We start from the raw sequence: 16,919 nt of genomic DNA on the forward strand, positions 1-16,919 counted from the left end.
TTGGTCAAAAATATTTGGGATTTTCAGTTTTCTGATAAATATCGAAAAGTTCTTGAGGAAAGCATACACTTCCCGGAAAAATTTTCATTTTGTTGCAAAACCAATTTTCCATTGAAAAAAGTTTTGAATTAAAAATTTTGCTCTGCCCTATTTATCTCTTATGCCTGGAAGTCAAGTTTAGGATTTATCAGTAATCTCAACTCGAGGGAGACTGGCAGGTTTTGAAAAGTGTGGCTACATTCCAAAATGGCTGTGGACCAGAGAGCTTCAATGAAGTATTTATTATGCAACATTTACCCAACCATAGAAGCTACTGTCTTTGCCCATGATTCATAGAAGTGTCAACCAAAAAAGTTATTCCCAGAAATGACCTATTAACACTGGAGTCACAGAGGCTGCTCTTAAGTCTTTGTTCCAGGAAGCACTGCTCCCAGGAGGTGGAAATTCAGTGAGTGACATCAAACTAAAAGTATGAGAGTAATCTGCAAGGTATCTGCATTTGGCATCCAACTCTTCTCTAACCAGAATTAAAATAGTATGATGTATACATATTTGTGAACTTTGCGAGTATTGAGAGCACTGAAAATATCAAGGTTCATCTTTGTGAATGCTGAGTATCCAGCTAAAATGATAAAACACAGAGCCGTACTTGGGCGTCTAATGATAAGGGTAGTTTAATTAATATGATTTAGTCTAAAATTCAATTGAAAATAAACCCAAATTCTATTTTTAAGGAAGCCATTCTCTCCTATTTATCATAGGAGCTGCCACCATTTCTCAATGGTTTTAGACTTGGAACTTGGAAGTACAATTCTGAAAAAGCCTGAAGTTAAAGACATTTCTGTCACACCTATCTGTGACCCAGGGACCCCTTGGTACCAACTGGCAGAGGGCACAAGAGGTGCATAGGATTTTACAGAATCCCCTGGGTTGGGTATCTGCATAATCATTCACCAAAGGGTGACGTGTGAGGTCTCTATTGAAAGTCAGTAGCCCACTGGTCATCAAAATCATTGCAAGATGTATGCACAGATAATATTTAAGGACTTATGTACCTATACTGAAAATTATGTCCTGAAAGTGCTGGAGTTAAGGCAGATTCCCACAAGGTGACATACCTTGGAGATATTCCTTTCAGGCTGGAAGTAACTGACACCCGTAACTCTGTCTGGCCAATCTGTGTATTGTGTGCCTTGCACCGTAGACCTATTTGCATTCTAAGGCAGATGCGAATTGAGAGATTGCAAAATCTACAAGAGAGAAAATCTACAGGAAGAAACATACAGCAGAGGGGTGTCCTGCTTATGAATAAAGACAAAAAACTGGTCAGGTATATCCTGGAGTGCAGAAAGATACACTGAGTCCTTCACCTAAGTGGCAAACTGACAGCTTGTCTCATGCAAGAAGGGTCACAGCCAGCCTGGCAGTAACGCTCTGCAAGGATTTTGGGTGAGCAATACTTAATTAGATATGAGAGGTTCTTGTTAATCAAGTCTAGGCTCCAGAATGCATGTTATGATTTTGTTTTATATGTACTGGAAACAAATGGCTACATCTACTTGCTATTACTTGAAGCTCTGTGCTTTGTTAAATAAACTTCATACGTGATTTCACTATAAACAAATCTAAGTTCTTTGAGTTAAGTGAAGCGGTGATCAGAGGTGGAACTGGCAAACTGGTTTGTACTGCTTTTTCGTAAGCAGTGGTCAGTGAATACTGTGAGGAATTTGTCTACAGCAGTGGCTCTCAACCTTTTCAGACTACTGTACCTCTTTCAGGAGTCTGATTTGTCTTGCGTACCCCCAAATTTCACCTCACTTAAAAACTACTTGCTTACAAAATCAGACATAAAAATACAAAGAAGTGCCACAGCACACTATCACTGAAAAATTGCTGCCTCTCATTTTTACCATATACCGTAATTATAAAATGAATCAATTGTAATATAAATATCGTACTTACATTTCAGTGTATAGTCTATAGAGCAGTATAAACAAGTCATTGACTGTATGAAATTTTAGTTTGTACTGACTTCACTAGTGCTTTCTACGTAGCCTGTTGTAAAACTAGGCAAATATCTAGATGAGTTGACGTACACCTTGGAAGACCTCTGCGTAGCCCCCGGGGTACACGTTGAGATCCATTCGTCTACAGTGCAATGTAAACCTGTGCTAGAAGCCAGGCTCAAGCCTAACCACACTGGGTGTCTCCACTACAATTGTGCTAACCCAGGGCTTGGACCCAGGGTCCCGGGACCCTGCAGGGCTGGAGGGTCCGAGCTCAAGTCAAGCAGGGACCCAGGGTCCAAGCCCTATTGCTTCACAGTGTAGCCGCAGCCCTGCCTGACTCAGGTCACATCCGTCAACCGGAAGTATCCCACAATTCCATGCGACAACTTCCATAGACCTCTCTATCCCAAAAGTCTGCAATCCACTCTACTGAAAACAGAAGCACCCCCCTTGGCAAATGGCAGCAGCTCAGGTCAGCGTTAACCCATTCTATTCTGGTCACCAGTCTGCAAGCACACTAGCAGAGAGCCTCCTGGGTTTGCATGGAGGGCGAATCAATCAAGGCTTTTGCAAAGGGAACTGTTTCCTGGTTTTGCAGGGTGGGCAGTAAAGTTTTCCCACAGTGCACCATGTACTTATGGCTAGACTGGCCACATTTGGGGGCGGGGGAGGGGGAGGGGGGCACTAAGTACTCTGGGATAGTTACTTAGACTTGGTCTGTGCACTGTAGTGTGGATGCCAGGGCGCTAGGTTCAAGCATGGGTCAGAAAACTCTTAACCTAGGGTTTAAATACAATGTAGATGCTTCAAGCCCAGGATTCCCTAACACGGGTCAACTGACTTGAGTCCGGCTAACCCTGGGGTTACAATGCTGTATAGACAAACCCTCAGTGGCCAGGGGTTGGACACTCCAAGGAGCAGCTCGAAGGGCTCAGGGGTTGTAGTGTCTCTTTCACTAATCAGCAGAGAGACAGCAGGGCCCACAAGGCCTAGAGGGGAGTGTTTGTGTTGCCTGTGGCCAGGGGAGTTGGAAGCCAACCCATGGCAAGCACAGACAAGTTTCCGTCATGCTAAGGGCAGGTGGTAGCGAGATGCCTCACAACCCTGGGTATCCAAAGGAAGCGTCACACCATCATGAGATATTTACCAGAGATATTCACAAAATCTAAACAAGTGTTCACAAAAGGACCCAGTAAAGACCAAGAACTGTAATTACCACCTTCATTTAGTGACAGGCAATATCTTACCAGCCACTGACACTGTAAAAAATAAACAGATTAAATTGATGTTTCAGATGTCTTTAGGATGCTGTTCAAACTCAGTCTGGCGTATATCAAGAGGGAGCTAAGTACAAAGGGCACTTCTGAGATCGCTTGGCCATTCAGGCTTTATAGAGGACAGTCAAAATCATCCTGGCCTGCTGTGCTTAAAAGCATGTGTAGACACAGTCTATTCTGGCTGGAACTAGTGATACTATTCATGCTGACAAGTAACAATGAAGACCCGCTAGCATATCTTCAAAACAGAGCTTGCCGTTTGGATTCTGGGATACCAAATACAAGCATGGGAAGAAGTAAGAACTTAGACCAGAGATAAATATTAGAAAAATATATGAGCGGTTGAAAGGCATGTGGAGTTGTGTGCGCCCAAGTGTTTCCAAAACAGCATGGAATAACCTCACTCAAGTTTGAATACAAGGAATATACAAATTGAACTAACATCTGCAGAATACAGCATTTTGCTTTTCTTAAGCCCCAATACAAAGCCTGCCGATCAAGAGGAGTCCTTCCATGGACTTTAATAGATTTTGGATTGAGCCTTCAAAGACCAGGACAACATCTGAGTTTCTTAGAGAAGAACCATGGATAGATACAGGGTTACCAGCTGGTGAGTCACAGAAAAAGAACAAAGATGAAATCCTGGCCCCATTGAAGACCATGGCAAGACTTCCGTTGATTTCAACAAGCCAGAATTTCACCACAAGAGAGCACTTTAACTTTTGGATGTCATTTTATTTTCTTCCTCACTTGTCAGGCCTGCATTCTACTCCCAGTATCCCTCCACATCCTTTCCAGGAGCGTATTTCAGTACTGCCTTGCCTTTTCTTCCTTATTACCCTAGGTACTTTAACTCGAGATGAATGTTTCTTTGTGAATAACTAATAAATGTAGACCCACTCCTGCTCACAGACACAGATGAAAGAGTCAACAGCCAGAGATAATACATTGGAAAACAGCTTCCCCAGCAAAAGACCATCCCTTCATTCTGATCCCAATGTAAACAAGTCAGATATACCTCTCATTGGATCAACACTTCTGCCTATCGCTTAGATTAGTAGGTAAAATGTGCTAGCCAAATGCTCCTGTTCGCTGTAATGGTTCTGGTACATAAGTGACCTTTTCCTTTTCACTTATCTTTTCCTTTCTTTCAAGAAGACTGTCAGGCACAGAAATTAAAGTGTGTGAGCGCTGGTGGAAGTTAAAAAGTAATGGATGTTTAATATCTAGGGGGAAATATTTAAGATGTGCACTGGGATGTATTTAATAAAGATTTCACTAATTCAAATAAATCAAGTTAAAATTACAGACTAGACTGTCACTTTTCTGAAAACCTTTCATTCAGAAAAAGCAAATAAAAATGGTAAGTTCATTTGTCCTTCGCTTGGAGTGGGGCTGACATTGATGTTGTCATGAAAGACATTAGTATTTAACTACTTGAAGAAATTCATATTACCAGTGTCCTCTAAATTGCTGTAATTATGTTCGCCACATAAGTTGCTATTAGCAACTGTAAAAACTTTTATTACTGGCTTGAACTGGGCAGAGGGGGGTATTGTATTGAATTCTTTAGAGCTCATCCACTCAGAGATGTTAGAAAAATTTTCATTTTATTTCATTCTAAAAGGGACTTCTGTATTCCAAAGAATATATTGTTCATTGTAAACAGAGCCCCTAAAAGCCAGCGTAGCTGAAAAATAATGGCTGAGTTTTATTATATGAAGTAAAACAAATCCTTCTTAGATTATTGAACTTACCCCTCAAACATCACGTTCTAGCTTTTGAGCCAAAATCCATAATATGGATATATTATGATATAGCTCATATTTAAAATAGATCCTAATTGCTTTGCAGTATCTACAAAAAGAAAGGCAAGTAGGAATGAAATATTAATATATTTTATTTTGCATACAATTTTCCAAATTTGTTTCAACATAAATATCTAGAATAGCAAATTAGTTTTCCCTTTCAATTAATAGAGTTGGAATGTAACATACTTAGTGCTGAAGTTTGCAAATATATGTAATCAGTACATAACTGAAGCATTTTAAAATGCAATGCCAATACATCTCAAAGCAAAGCTTTTCTTGAAAGATGGATGAGTTTCCCTCAAATGTGTAAAAACCAATAAAATATTAAAAGACACAACATCTGCTTTATAAAATAGAAATCCCGGATCATGACATTGGCTCAGAAAAAAAAATAAGTGGGTTGAACTGATAAATTCTGTATGTAACAAATAAACTGAAGTCCAGTTGGGGGATACATGAATAGATGGCAAAGAGAACAGGAGTACTTGTGGCACCTTAGAGACTAACAAATTTATTTGAGCATAAGCTTTCGTTAGCTAGTCTCTCGGGTGCCACAAGTACTCCTGTTCTTTTTGCGGATACAGACTAACACGGCTGCTACTCTGAAACCTATGAATAGATGGGAATCTCATTGGCTTAAATACTTGCTCCTCCAAAATAGCCAAAATGATAATTAGCAACAAGCGGCTAGATTTTGAATGAGTAGTGAAAGGGGTCAAATAAAAGGTTTTACTTACTTGCACCTAATGATGCTGTTTTTCATAAGCATTGTCAAATGAGCACCGTGAAAGAGAACAAGATGACCCTGTTTGGGAATGTGTTAACACTCTCAAAAGGAAGGAAGGATAACAAGAGGTCAGATCAGGGCAGGATTCCCAGGTTCTAGGCCCTGTTCTGCTTTATTTACTCTGTAACTTTGGTCAGCTCACAACTGCTCTGTGCCTCAGTTTCCCTATCAATAAAACAGGGTATTCATGTTTCCCAACCTTAAAGGGATGAAGTGAGGCTTAAGTAGGGTTTTGGAAAGCACCTCAGATTTAGTTTCTGTACAGATACTATATACAGATATTATAAAATGAAAACACATTCATTTTAGTAACTCAAGAGCCTCAAGTTTCAGGGACAAAAAATTGTTTCTCGTTAAGAAATCTGCCTTTCCCACTCTGCCAGATGGTCTCTTCTCATTCCCATCTTAAAGTCAAACCAAAGTCTTCTTTAAATTTTAGGAAGAGGAGTGCAAAGCTTATTGCTATGAATCAGAAAAGACAGGAAATCCTAAAGCTTTTCAATTTAAACTCAGATTTCACCACTATCGTAGTTTCTTCTCAGGGGAAACCTTACTCAGTAGGAGTTATCCCATTATTTCAGTGGACTAATTAGAGTGAGTGACATGACTTGGAAAGTCACACGAGTGTCATTGTAAAGTAATGTTACTGTACACAGGACTCGACTGTTATTCGTTGCCTCCGGATATTTGTTAGAAACATGGAAGACAGCAGCCATAACAAACACCTGTACCCTTCTTCCCAAGCACTTGAAGGAATGTGATCATGCGAGATATGATCACACTGGCAAGGTTTCCCCCCCTCCCCCTCTTCGGCACTGATTCAGCAGCCCATCCCTATTCAACAGATCATATGCTTAGCTTTGGGCACATGCTTAAATGCTGTGCTGAATTGAAGCCTTCAGTCCTGGTCCTGCAAACACCTGTGCACATGAGTAGCTTTAAGCATGCAAGTCATCCTCTTGACTATTCAAGAGAGTAAAATTAACCATATGCCAAAGTTTCTGTAGGATCGGGACCTTATTTCTGCTCTCCACCCAAAAAATCAAAATCTTGGTATTCTTCTTAGCTTTTGTTGGTTTTTGGGTGTAGTGTAGCATCTAATATCCTAGCATAGAAAAAGACAGCATTTAAAATTGCATCACCTCATTATTCTTTTTCACCAGTTCATGGTTTGGAGGGGGTGGAGGCGGTCACAATGGGGTTTGGTTTTTTGCTTAGCTTTTTGCTTGCAAGCATCTTTCTGGCCCCTGGGATCTAGACTTCGTTCAGCTCTTGAATTCATTTTTCTACTGCATCCTAAATCCCCTGGAGATGGCTGGTTCAGAATATTGAGAGAGAAACCTACGCATTTGGTAGAGCATTTAATTTCCTCAGGTTTCTAAATCAAAACTAAACAGTTAATGATTTATGTATACAGATTGAGCATTAACGTCATGATGTCATGTTAGTCATGATATGGCAAGAGGCCCCATTTTGTCAAACAAATGTAGATTAGCTTCAATGACTCAGATTACTTTATCCAAACAATTCTAGGTGTCAGCATTTTCCTACTGATCATCACTAAGGTGCACGTAAAGTGGTTAAGTCTTAATTGAAAAGCCGAATAAGAGTCATTTGATTTCCAACGTGCCTACTTGAAGCACTGCTATCAACAGAATAGAGAGCAGCAGTGTTGAAAGTGTACACAACTAGTTCCAGGTTCCTTTTAAAATCAGGATTTGTCACATTAAAAGCCCTTCTCCAGTTACAGTATCTAGCCCTTATAGTTGTATAGAACAGCTTAAATATAAACTCCAATGACTCAAAAGCCAGAAGGCAAAATTATTACATATTAAATACAGACACACACCAAATATACACACACACTATCTATAGATATAGATATATATAATCTGTAAGTTTCATGATTAACTTGATATGATTTTGGATTCTAGCTCAGGATTTTTGAACACTTGAGCTGGAAACGCTGTCCTGAACAGGACAACTGTGAATTTTGCAACTTTGCTGAGGATCTTGGTGTACATGTTGGTTCTTAAACCAGCATTTAGGGGGTTGGACTAGATGACCTCCTGAGGTCCCTTCCAACCCTGATATTCTAATATTCATCACAACGGGTTTCAAAGACTCAAGATTTGACCCACAACATGTGTCCTTTCATTTGCTTAGCAGTTTGTTCACATCAGCAGAAATACATTTTAGAGATAGTGGTGTCTGGCTGCATGAATGTTTGTAAGTCATTTTTTCCTATGCCACCAATCACAATGAGTTCTTGCTCTTCATAAGCTGTTTTTTGTTTGCTAAGAATGCCTGAGACTCACAAAAAAAAGGAAATACCTTTCTATTTGTCAAATCAGTGGCTACCATGGCAATGTTAATGTTAATTATCACCTCGGACCACTTTTGGGGTGACTATCCTACTCAGCTTTAGTTGGTTGGTCTTGCACTTGAGAAAGCACTGTGCAATATTTCAGAATAGGCAAGAGACAGATGGTTATCCATAAAGAAATAGTTTAGCCATATGGGAATACAGTAGAAATCTGTGCATTATTCTCGAATACTTAAACGTTTATCAAAATTATACAATGAGGTCATGTGTATTTCACCAACATCCTGCTTGTTGAACTTTCTGCACAAAGTGCAACATACATTTGTTATGGGGATTTTTTTTTTTTTAAATAGAGCTCTATTGTGCTCTTATAAAGGTAGGAATGGGGTTCTCTTAAACCAGCCAGGCAAAATTGCCTGTCCTTTTGCAGGATGAAAACTAGCAATATCTTACTGAGCCCTCAAAAAAAAAAAAATTACCCTAGGTGAGTAGAATTTTGCAAGACTGGTTTAAAACTCATAGAGTTGGCTTTATGAAATGCATTCATATTTGCTATTTCCATTTGTCTGGGGTGAGGTGTAACAAGTGGGATCATTAGTCATCATTTCCATTACAATAGTGCCCATAGGCCCCAGTTAAAAGAAGGGCCCTGCTCTGCTAAGCACCGTAGAAACAAAGGAAGAAATAGTCCCTGCCTTGAAGATGGGAAGACGTAGAGAGAGGTGCAGTGACTTGCCAAAGGGCACACAACAAATGATTGACAGCCAAGAGAACCCAGCTCACCTGACTCTTAGTCCTGTGGCCTGTCCACTGGACCATGGGATGCAGACAACCATTAATATAACATCTCTGGTAAGAGGTGCTATAAAAATACATAGTATTATATGACCGATAGCCAAAAACAGAGTAAACGCAAATGTTACCAAACAATATTTTAGTCTCTCAGTCCCTCTGGCAATGCTCTTCAACAAGTAGCAGTTCTCCCCATAGATTTCCTTATGAAAGTTGACAGAATCCTCTTCCATAAACTCATCAAACCTCCCTGCCCAATACACATTTTCAGAAATCTCTGTTTGAAGGACAAGGACACAGCTGGATTAGAGTCAAGTGGAACACAGATGATTGATCATTAAAATTGTGGTGCTAACATAGCAAGTGAACGCTACAATTCTGATCTAATAAAATCCTAAGAGAGTTGAGAGCACTCATCAGCTTGCAGAATTGGGCCCGATATGAAAAGCCGAAGTGAGGAATTCAGCCACAAGTGGAAGATACTGTCATTTTCCGGGTAATTATTTCAGTTCTGCAGATGCAAACTCGTTATTTCAAATACTACTTTGGTTTGACCAACTGGAATTATTAAATTTGAAGGGGGTGTTGTTGGTTTGTTTTAATCAATTGCCTTTTCCCTCCATCCCAAAACTGCGATATCAAAAACTGACAAAAAATTTTAACGACTGTATTGTTCAGACATATTCCCAGTCCCACATTGACAACAAGGCAATTCTCTGCATGCACAGAAGATAAATGGAGTTAATGCCACTAAGCAAACATGGCATTTTTGTTGTACTGTGATCACAGATGAGTCACTAAGTAAAATGATTAATCACAAATCAATGTTACTAGGCTCATTTAGAGACGATTCTCCTTCTGCAAAGCAGGTAGAAGCTCTAAATTTATAAGCTAATGCATTTATTCTAGCTGTAGCAGTCTCGTTATTGGTCTTAAGCATCAGAGTCTACAGGAAATTTGTGTGCAATTAAGCTAAAGTGATGGCCTCCTTATACACATTTTGGCACTTTTTTATCTAATAGTGTATTGTGCAAATATATAAATGAATTCAAGCATTACATAGAAATTACAGTTAATGCAATACTAAGAAAGAGAGACATATTCTAGAATTTTAATACATATGCCAATAAGATATTTAGAACTATCAATTACACTCATTTTATCAACCTGCAAATGGGTTTGTACTAAGATTTTAGTCACTGCTTCATTTTCGGTTGACTAGCGTTTGTAACTTCAAACAAACAGTTTTACGATCTAAATCCTTTCAGGAGGAAGTGCATGGATTTGTTAAGAGTAATAGGTTAGTAAGCCGTACTTATGCTTTGAATGGCTTCTATTTGGTAAATAAACTCACCTTATTGAACATATTTCAGCGCTAACAGATGAGGATGTTGTCTTTCAGACTTCATAAAGGACATGCTCCCTTTCGTGTCAATATACATTTTCTCTTGGGATTAATGAAAATATTTATATACATATTATTTTCATCTGCCTACCAAATAAACCAATATAAATGGTTTCTGGTAATATTGTTTCCATGCCAACAAGAGTGACAGTTTGGAGCAACAGGAGACACTGCAGCTCAGGTACACTGTATAGGCAGCCAAATAGTACTCAAATAGTGTATTAGTCGAATATTTTCAAATAGATTACTAGGCCTGTCTTTTTTTCTTTTCATGATTCAACTCACTTTAGTAAACAGGTCCACTACTAGAAAGCACTCACATTCTTGTTGATTACACTGCAGATATTACCTGATTGCAAATCATTGCATGATATAAAACAAGAATCAGTTTGGGCTACTTTGAAGGCATGGGCTTGCACAGTTCCCAAGTTTTGTAAGGTATATATTGTGCTCATGGAAGGTGCTGGACTGAGATTTGAAGACTAGATTTCTCTGTTTGTCAACCAACCAGCTAGAACTTAGCTAATGCAAGTTTCCCCACATTGCTCTATCAAGTTGCCTGTTCATCCAAAGGGATTTAAGAATGAAGTGTCTAAAGCTATTAGGCTACATAATTTAGGAGTCATTAAAAATCAGCTACTGGAAGGTAACCAATGTTTTCTTTATCTTTAAAACAGGGAGCGTTTCTGGGAATTACAGGTTCATGAGCCTTACTTCAGGTAAATTAGTTGACACAATAAATGAAGTTATAAAACACCAGCATAAGCATAACCTAAGGACAAACCAGCATTACTTGTGTAAAGGAAAACTGCATCTCTCCAATCTACTAGAATTCTTAGAAGAAGAAGTCAACATAGTAGCAAATAAAGACGAACCAATAGATATTTAGCTGGACTTTCAAGAAGCATTTTTTAAAAGGTCTTCCTCAAGAGACCACCAATACAGCAAAGCATTCACAAGTTGAGAAGTAAAGTTCTGTCATGGATTGGACCCTAATTAGCAAGTAGAAAACAAGAGTAGGAATAACTGGTCAATTTTACACATGGTCGCAGGTTAATTGCGGGGTGTTCCACGGACTTGTAGTAGAAGTGGTTTGCTAATGATTATCTGGGAAAAGGGGGGGAATATGGAGATGACATTTCCAGTGACATTATTTAGAGAATTGCAAGGAACTTTAGAGGGACCTCAAAGCCCAGTGATTGGGAAACAACTGATGAAATTCAGTGTGGACAAGCGCAAGGTGACACCCAGTGGAAAGAACTGATACAGGTAATTTAAGAACTCATCAGTGTGTAACAACTCAGAGAAAAAGTAGTACCGGTAGGTGCCATCGTGCACAGCTCAATCTGAATATCTGGTCAGTGGTGACAAGATATTCGGCTGCCTTAAGAAAGGGACAGATTATAGAATGTTACTGAATTGGATGGCTCGTCTTTATCACGAATCCTGTGTTCCAGTCTCATTGCCCTAACTCAAGGGAGATCCATCATGAAAAAGAAAAAAAAATAGAGAAAGGCTCTAGAGAAATGGTTAGAGAAATTGAAAGACCTCCAGGCAAGAACTGTCTTTTTGGGCTGTGTTTGTACAGATCCTAGCATAATGGAGTTATGCTTAAGCGCTACTGCAATACAAATAGTAATAAGAGAAAATAAAACGTTTAGGACTCTTAGGTTAGAGGAGATAGAGTCAAAGTAAAGAAAATAAATGGTAGAGAGGTGTTCAGTTGGACTCTTCAGTTTGCCTTTTCTTAGAACACAAAGCCAAGGAGAACAGCCAATGAAATTAAATGGCACATATTTAAATACTGATGAACAGAAATAATTAACAATTCCTAATTAACCTGTGCAACTCAGTGCCAGAAGATATAGGCTAAGAGCTTAGTTGCATTAAAAAACAAGACTAGGAATTTTAATGAGTAAATCCATCCTACAATTACTTCAGCTCTTCCTTCTGATTTTTTCCTTTATCATTATTTTTACACTGTAAAAGCCTGGTTTTCTTACTCAAGTGACCTTCCTTATAGCACATACAAAGTTGTTAAAGGGATACAATATGGGATCTCTCTCTAAAGGAGGTCAATAATTCCACCATACCATCAACAGAGAATTTATGGATCAACCCTTAACATTCAAGGACATTTCATACGACAGTCCGAAAGGACAACAGAAATTAAGAAAAATAAATCCAGAACACAAAAGGCGTAATGAAGAGGGAACATAACTATTAAATATTAAGATCCCCATGTCTGCAGATTTCTCTGATGTACAACTGCTGCACATTTTCATGCTTTGTTCCAATGTGTATTGTTTAGTACCAAGAATTGTATTTAGTTATGTGGAAAACATAGGACTACCTCAGGGGTGGCCAACCTGAGCCTGAGAAGGAGCCAAAATTTACCAATGTACATTGCTGAAGAGCCACAGTAATATGTCAGCAGCCCCCCATCAGCTTCCCCACCCCCGCTCCTAGCACCTCTCATCCACTGGCAGCCCTGCCAGTCAGCGCCTTCCCCTCCCTCACTGCACCTCCCGATCAACTGTTTTGCGGCAAGCAGGAGGCTCTGGGGGAGGGGGAGTGGAGGGAGGGCACGGCCGGCTCAGGGAAGGGGTGGAGTAGGAGCAGGGCTTGTGGAAGAGCCAGGGGGTGAGCAGTGAGCACCCCCCAGCACATTGGAAAGTTGGTACCTGTAGCTCCAGCCCCGGAGTCGGTACCTATACAAGGAGCCGCATATTAACTTCTGAAGAGGCGCACGTGGCTCCGGAGCCACAGGTTGGCCACCCCTGGGCTATCTTTAGGTTGGGGTTGTGTGTGCTGTTACAGTGGGGAGAAAACAACATGGGCAGCTACCCATCCCCAAGCAGCATTGCACTGTGGAAAATAGATGCCCAACTAACATGTCCAAGGGGACGTGAACAAATGGTGTATCTAGTTGTAACCCACACACCTCTTTATGCAGCCCTGGTCTCTTCTCTGCACCACCATCTCAACTTCCTTGTAGGTAAAGAAGGTACAACAAGATTGGGAAGAGAAAAGGACTTTTGATGACCAAAGTATGCAGTTGTTAATAACTGTATGGTGTATTTCATTACCTTTTCAAAGTATATTCCCTCACTCCAGGGCTCTTTGGGTAAACTTTTGCTAGGGCCAGTATTCTAGAATTAGTTACCTACAACTTTGTCCATCTAAGGAGTTTGTACAGGAAGCTCCTGTTTCTTTACAAAACATGAGAGCAGATTTCATGTGGCTGCAGATACAGACTCAGTACCAAGAGGTGTGTTTTGAAACTTTGCACCTCCACTCTTCAGCTCTTTCACCCCCTCCTCCCATCCCACTTACTGATGATGTATACGAAAATGAAGTGCCGCTGGGAATACTTTACATTACAGTAGGCAAGGATCAAAAATACACACGGCTGCTGAAGGAGCTGAACTGTCAATTTTTCAAGAAAGTTTTCCCCTTCTCAGAGGAAAAATGTGTATGAATAGGAAACCAACTCCACTATCTGGGAAGCAGTAAAGAACACTACAGCTGAGCACGTCATTAAAGGATACATGGTGTTTGAGACTTTTTCTACATGCAGCATGTCCAACTCTAATTACGCAGCAAGGGCCAGCCTGCTACTAGTAGGATCTAACCTCCTCCCTCCTTGTAGAAACTAGGAGAGAGAGAGAAAATGCACGTGTGTGTTTAAAGTTAGGGGGTCTCCTGAGAATTAAATCCAACTACCGGGAGGCCTAAGAAGGAGCCTGCTGCTAAGTAGCAATTAACATCAAACCTGACCACAGGGCAAGGCTTTCAAGCAGGTGAGGTCTTTCCTGGGCAGAGCACCTAAACTCTAAAATGGGTAAGTAACCTTTCAGAAGTGGTTTGCTGAGTCTTCATTTATTCAGTCTAATTTAAGGTTTCACATGCCGGTAATACATTTTAATGTTTTGAGAAGGTCTCTTTCTACAAGTCTATATATTATATAACTAAACTACTGTTGTATGTAAAGTAAATAAGGTTTTTTAAATGTTTAAGCTTCATTTAAAATTTAATTAAAAGGAAGATCTTATTAGTTTAGTGTGATCCTTGCCCTGGCTTTTCCTTGCTGCGTCTTCCAATGTCTGGCACGTATTTGGATACTTTAAGCTGCGCCCAGGCTTCTGCGTGATCAGTTGTTAACCGGTGCCGAGAGGGACAGAGGACAGATTTCGTGTGTGAAAATACCTGTTCACACAGATACGTGGATCCAAATGCTGAAAGCATTGCAAACGCAATTTTCTTCAAACAGTAAAATTTCACTGGCAGGGACGTCCAGCAGGTCAGAATAGAGGCCCCATGGTCTCTCTCCGTACCTTCAAGTGCACTCCGCTGATCTCCAAACTTTGATGCCCACAATTCTGAGCTTTTTAACTGAATGAGCTGCGTTTTGAAATCTTCAACACTCATCCACTGAAATACAGACAAATCCAAGTCCCTTTTGTTGAACTTTTCAGGTTTAATTAGGAAAGAAAGCATTGGGCCAAATCGCTGGAAATCTTGAAATGTCAGAAAATTCTGATGTCTGTTCTTGCATGTACATTCTAATCTTAATGTCAAACGCAGTGCGCTGTTCCACATGGCGTGACTGTGATGTAAGCAGCAAATCAGGACTTAAAAATAACCTATCACAGTGGTGCTGGAACAATTTTTAAGGTGGGGGTGCTGAGCTGTGCCCCCTCTTGCCCCGTCTACACCCCTCATTGCCCAGGCTGGGGGCAGTGGGCCACAGGTGGGGGTGGCTGCAGAGCCCCAGGCCAGCGGCCGGGATGCCAGGCCGGCAGCAGAGCCCCCTGGACCCGTGGCAGAAAGCAGGCTGAGCAGGGCCGGCAGACGGAACCCCAGCTGGCAGGGGGCGGGTGGCCGGGCAGTACCCCAGGCCAGCAGCAGAGCCCCCGGGACCGGTGGCCAGGACCCGGGCAGTGTGAGTGCCACAGAAAATCAGCTCACGTGCCATAGATTGCCTACTCCTGCTCTAAAACAGCAAGACATTGCTTCGCTCTGCTGGAGCTTAGAGGTTCCAGGGACAGGCACATCTAGCAAGCAGTGGTTCTGGGCAAGTACCTGCCTCAGAAATTCTCTCCCTCCTGCCTGAATTTTCTTCAGGATACAAAGCTGGCTATTTGTGCAGCATCATGAGGAGGATAATGATACAGCCATTGTAGATACACTCTAGTACAAAGAGTCTTAATACTGTCCAGGAACAGTAGGGCCATGAGCTCCCAGCACGTGCTGAGACTCCAGGGGAAAAGAACACCCTGTTCAGCAGTTGTACATATATTAAGGAAAGATGTTTAATGAGGGTAAAGGGCACCACAGAGACACAAGTAGAAAGTGAAGCATTTTGTTTACCTACAGAACAGGTTCAGCAGAGGCAGCAATCCAAGTTTCCCCAAGTCATCAACGAACAAGCCCCAAACTTTACCTAGAATAATCAGTGAAAGGGTAGGAGGCAGCACCGCTGCCATTTTTCTGAGGGTACCAACTGCCACGATCTGAGTTTTGTGATGTAAATACCTGCCCAGCAGAAGGAACTGGATTCAGACTATTTCATTTCACATCAACCACCGAGCCATGCAGCTGTTAGCAACTTTCAGCTAATGTTCAGCAGTACTGGATTTGAACCAAAGTTCAAGAGACTTAAAAGTATTCCCTATTAACTACAGATAGGGTAGACATCCAACTCCCAAATGCAAGGACCATCAACAAAGAAAAATTATAGCAATGTCACCTATTTTAAAAAAAAAAGCTAAATTAAACTTTTACAAAAAACACCTGAAGTGTAAATTTAATTGTAAAAGACAGATACCACATTCTTTTATAGGTTTCTCTCTCCTACTAAAACACCTTAGAGCATGAATCAGTCATCCTGAACAAATATAACTTTTCTCTTTGAGGAATAAAGAAAAGGAACTGAATAAAGAACAAGTCTGTTGAACTGCACTGTCAAAGGAGGTAAATAATACAATCACAGAACTCCCTCTAGTGGAAACAGACAAAGTTAAAAACCTTAACTTTTCTAGATTGCAATTGCAATACTTTGAGATTAAATTGCTCCATTTTAATTGGTAAACTGAGTCAATTCCATGACAAATTCTGAAGCATAGCAGACTACACAAGGCCTTGCCTCTATGGTTCTGAATGTATCTATTTAGGAGATGTCTTCACTAGTTATCTCAAGTAATCAGCAGCCAGGCCTGAGCACCCAGGTTAGCCTGGCCCAGGTGTGAACCACCACACTGCAAAGCTCTCACTGATGCTGCAGCCAGTAGTATGTGTCACTAGTACTTCAGTAGGCTTGTCCCATGGTTCTTTGTTTTACCGTAGCAGAGCCACTTGATTCCTTTCCAGTGAATTGTAGGAGAACTTGTCTGTCCTTCCAGGCATACAAGGGGAAGTGTGGGAAAGCACTGGAGGACTATCAGCCCTCAAGTGGTTTTACCTGCATCTTCACTATAAAGTAGGTGGGTTACCTGCCTGACTGAAAGCCT

This window comes from Trachemys scripta, chromosome 9 (assembly GCF_013100865.1).
Source record: "Trachemys scripta elegans isolate TJP31775 chromosome 9, CAS_Tse_1.0, whole genome shotgun sequence".
Classification (NCBI taxonomy): domain Eukaryota; kingdom Metazoa; phylum Chordata; order Testudines; family Emydidae; genus Trachemys; species Trachemys scripta.